This window comes from Ruditapes philippinarum, unplaced genomic scaffold (genome assembly GCF_026571515.1).
Source record: "Ruditapes philippinarum isolate M1 unplaced genomic scaffold, ASM2657151v2 ctg4002_1_1_1_1, whole genome shotgun sequence".
NCBI lineage: Eukaryota > Metazoa > Mollusca > Bivalvia > Venerida > Veneridae > Ruditapes > Ruditapes philippinarum.
This window is the reverse complement of record NW_026865089.1, coordinates 78,822-84,002: the sequence shown is the minus strand read 5'-3', so window position 1 is coordinate 84,002 and position 5,181 is coordinate 78,822.

The window sequence follows — 5,181 nt, the reverse complement described above, 5'->3', positions numbered from 1 at the left end:
TGTCCAACAAGCACACGTCCAGTACATAAATACATTTCTAACAGTAATAAAAACGTCACATCAATGAATATTGTTTCCGTTATTTAGTAATCTGTACAAATACAAGTAAAACAATCATATACAAAACGTTTAAATATAATTTGCCAGCCCCACTGTTCCAGAAACCAAAAGTAAACGCTTGTGTCTGCTAATGGGTTCGTCTGCAGGTTGAAATCTAGAACAGTCATCAGGCGGATTCATTTCATAAAAAAAATGGCACAGGTGTCTGTCGGTGTTTGGACCGCAGCACATGTAGAAATATTGCATAATATTGTAAGTGTCTGTCTCAAAAGTTGCAAAACAACCTCCTGTAAAATCCTTCTTCAAAGCTCCATAACTAAAAACAATAAAAAAAGTTAAAAGCTTGAAAAAATGAATACTTGAAGATCTATCACACATGTTTATGACCTTGTATTAAATATATTTCTGCATGTTTGCTTACAAACTGAAGAACATTAATGATTGCTGGTTTATTATTATAATAGTAAAACGCTAAAAATTGTGGTTGGGTCAGCGTGTTTTCTGTGAGAACAAAACGCGCTCAGTACGACAGTATGATGGTGTGAGTAGGCCACCAGTACGATGGTGAAGCGATGTTACAATACATTAATATTTAAATACATATTTGAGATGTTTTTTTAACACACTTGAAAAACTACATTGACCGAAATCGTAAAGAACCCAAAATGGTATAGTATAACAATTAAGCGGAATAATCATAATCAGCATACATACACGAGAATTCGAAGGAACCTATTACTAGTACCTTTTCGAACAAGCAATTTCAAAGAAATGCAATCAATACAAAAGTCCCCTACCGATAAGAACCTCAGCGGCATGCGTAAATGCCATTGTGGAAGACAGGAATGGACTTAAATCTTTTTAAGTCATAGTTTGTCTGTATCATAGTATTGTGTTATGTTTTCTTGACTAATAAGGAAATTATGTTTATACAACAGATAATCATCAGATCCAAATTTCTCAGGATAAATTTGTATAACTTATGTTTCAACTTTCTCTATTGTAAGTAGATTTGTTAGAAAAATTTCAAGTTCTTTAAATGTGAACAGACAGACAATAGGACGGACGTACCAAATTTTGATATTTAAGAGGCAAATCAGCTCATAAACTACACCTTGACACCTCATAAAAACACAAAATAGCTATGAATTTGAATTTTATGAGTTTTTGTTCTTTATTTAACTACGGAATGAAGCTTATAAATATCAAATGTTTGCTCTGACAGACAGATGCAAAATCTTTAAAAAAAGAAACCTGGTAGTAACTATGATAATAAAACATTTGTAAAATCAAAATTACTTTAAATAAAGATGAGATAATCTCTTGATAGATACATGATAAATATTATGACATTGTCAGTTCTTGAATGAGAGATGTCTATAAGAGATGAGAGAAAACAGTGTAATAATAAGATATATAGAGAGATAGATAGTGATTATAGGACAAAGCAGAAGACAAGGGAGACCAAGATATAATAGCTTCTCAAATAGTTCAAAATGAAAAAATTAACTCAACAAATAAGACTTATAAATCATAATCCAAATACATGTAGTCAGTTCCTGATAACTCTGCGGATATACTGGATATTATGATAAGAGATAAGATTTCATTGAAGGAATATGAAGTTTTTTATAGAATAATAAGATAAATAGGAGTTTAAAATTGCGTTCCAGAAATAAAAAAGGAAATTCCAGGAGTGTCGCTCTGATTTTCTTTCTCTCTCCGGGGGTCCGAGCTTAACAGCAACCTTTACATCAACAAATTTACATGCAGAGAGAGACACATAGTGAGACTAGAGAAATAGGAGAATAATTACCCTATCTTTTAAACCTCAGACGAAACGCATTGTATCTGTCCGTTCTGCGGATAATATGCCACTATCTTTTTATAGGGGTTTATTTTCTAAGGATAATTTTGTAAATCACTGTTCGGAGTTATCTGATCATTATGCATAGAAGTATATTGTTCATACTTTAAAATGGGTCTTGTTGCAGGGTCGTATGGGGTTGCGTTCATTGAACGCCGCCTTTCCTTGTTGATCCTGTTTATCATATTTTAGTATTACTGTCATTTTTGCAGATCATTCTCCAGAATCGCAAATGGTGTTATACTGATTAACGAAATGAATAAACATAATATTTTCCCTCAATATTCCTCATGCGTTAGTATAATCTCTGCTTATAATTATTATTTGTGTAGATGAAAATGTGTTCGTGATATATGGTTTTACCCCCGTTTGTATGAAGATGATATGATCAATGACAAAATGGAGGGTCATAAAATAACGCGAACATTTTTTTTTTTTTGAATTTTTTTTTTGTGACAATCAGTTTCTTTATTTAACATTTTCCATCATACATCATGTAGTTAAAATGAAAATATGTAGTAAATAAACAAAATAAAAATAAAATGTTAAAAGTTTTCTACAACTGATATTAATTTAATAATTAATAAGCTTGTAGTACCGTATTATTGCCAACTAATCCATTTTACCAACTATCTATATATAAAAATATATATCCATTACCTACAATGTAATCATTTTATTTATTTACATTAGTTATCAACTTAAAAAAAATTAGTGCAAAAATATAATAATAATAATAAATATAAAAAATGAATAACAATAATAACAAAAATAATAATAATAATAATAATACTAATAATAATAATAATAATAATATATATATAATAAACCTTTACCGCTTCTAGATATAACTGATGTATTTTCAAATTTTAGCAATTAAAGCTCAATAAACAATTCTTCTTTTTATCATATAACTTTTGGGAAATTATTAGACTCAAATATAGTTAAAATGGATCTCATGTACAATTGATAGTTTTTAAGATATATCTACATTATGCTCATTGTGCAATTTCATCTAAAATGTATAAACTGTACATTTATTCTAAATTATCCCTCCATATTTAACTTTTGTATATGCCTAGAGATATAGTTTCCATTTTAGAAAAATATATGTAGCAGATAAAACAATGTGCTTAACCAATTATAATATAACTAGTTATCATTAACTATTACCGGGATGTGAATTACCCATTAAACTTACAGTTTTTTCCTTCAGTTTGGGGCATCAAGAATAGGTGTCTGCTATAGATAAATGATGCGGCAAATAGGTGATCCTAGATGGCAATAAGGGACATTAATATATGCATTTCTAAAGCAAAGTGGTTTATTATAATGGCTTAAACCCACGCACCTCGCCTGGTCGATTAATCCAAGTGACTATTTTTACTATGATGAAAGATGAGTGTTTTTACTGAACATTTTAACATACTTTTCTTTTTAAATAACTGAATAAATAACAAATAAATAAATAAGGGATGAAATAAGCAAATTAATAATAAATAATTTACTAATTTATGATATGAATAAAATAATATGTTTATAATTCATTGGGAATTTTATAAATAATAGGTTTTGAATTTGTAGAATAAGTGATAGCTAAAGATAATAAAATGGTTAAAAATGTAATAAAACTGCGGTATCTCCATCATGTATTCATGTTGTATAACTCTATTGCATAATGGTGTGTTTAAAATATTTGCTCGGTCATATGATAAATCCTCATTGTTTTGTAAATGCACTAAGCTATAGGACCAAAATAAGACTTAATTTATACAATGTATTTCAGAACTTACCGCAAAGAGTATACTTCTAATAGGTGAAGTCAGCAATTGTGGTAACAGGACTCGGCCGTGTGGTTTAGGGGCTGGAAAGGAGGCTCCCACAAGGGGCAAACACGTGCTAAATTTGTTCGCTTTGAGTCAATGACGCTAAATTTACACGTTTGCGCTTGTGTATCTTTCAACTTCACCCAGGCTGTACACATCTAAATGGGGTACCCCAGATGACTAGTTGCCGCAAAAGGTTGTGGTATCAGTCGCTTGCCCGCCAAACCGTGTCCGGCCATCTGCGACTATAAGCTCGGATGTCATAAAGGAACTACCCCGCACGGGAGATTGGATTAGATCATGATAACGCTAGCTCACCCGATGACCAAGAAGTAGGATAAATTAAGTCTTGTAAAGTCGGTGAAACGTTGCAGATAACGACATTAGAAATAAACTTAGAATATAGTAAATATGCAATTACTAAACATACAAAACTCATTCAACATAGTTTATATTTTTTATAGGTTTTATAATATTATATGTCGATCTACAAATCATCATCTGTTTTAATTATTCATATTTTTTGAAATGATTTACAATAGTTTTGCCGGACAAAACTTAACATACTGTGCTGAACTTTTGCTTAATAGTAATTGTTCCCAACCATAGTGTATTGTAAATTCCAAATAGTTCTAAACAAAACATATTCTTTTAGCTGAAAGAAGTAAGTGAATCCATTTATCAGAATCTTTTATTCGATACAGAGATTAACTAGTTGTTAAACAAAAAAAAAATAAATGAACCCGAGTTTATTTTACAGGACAGTCCCGAATTTCCAATTTGATAAACTATATTCGGTTTAGTAGTTAAGTCTGTGCAACCTGAACAACTAAATCCTACGAGGCACATAACACTGAGTCCCCCAACCCGCCTATAATAAAATGCAAAATAACACAAAAGCTATAATAAAACATACTTGTGTTTGATAGAAAAGTTTACACAGAAGTAACCACGCAAGTTTTTAGTGAAGTTACAGGTTGCCATATTAACTCATCATATATTTAGGAATTAATGCATTAAGGGAACAAACTAAGCGTATTTATTGATTGTTAAAAACTACGTCTACCGTAAAATATACGCTTGCGCTTACCCTTAGATGCGTATAACTATTTTTAGATGTTAAGCTAAATAGTTAACAAAACCTTACCTTAAAATCAAAAATACCAAAAACTCTTGTTAATGAATATTGGGAAATAATTTTAACTCATAAACCTGAAAAATGAAACAACTTTTTTTTTTCCCATCAAAAAACAAAAAGTATCTCAAAATTGTTTGGGTCGTGGTAATTATAAACACGAAGGATTGGCTTCAGACTTCTGTTATAGTCATCTACTATATTAATAATTTATTTGTTATTTTCAATGATAAGTTTTCTTTTGGATTCGTTTTTTCCCCCCTGTCGTTTTTTTTTTCTTTTTTTTCTATTTT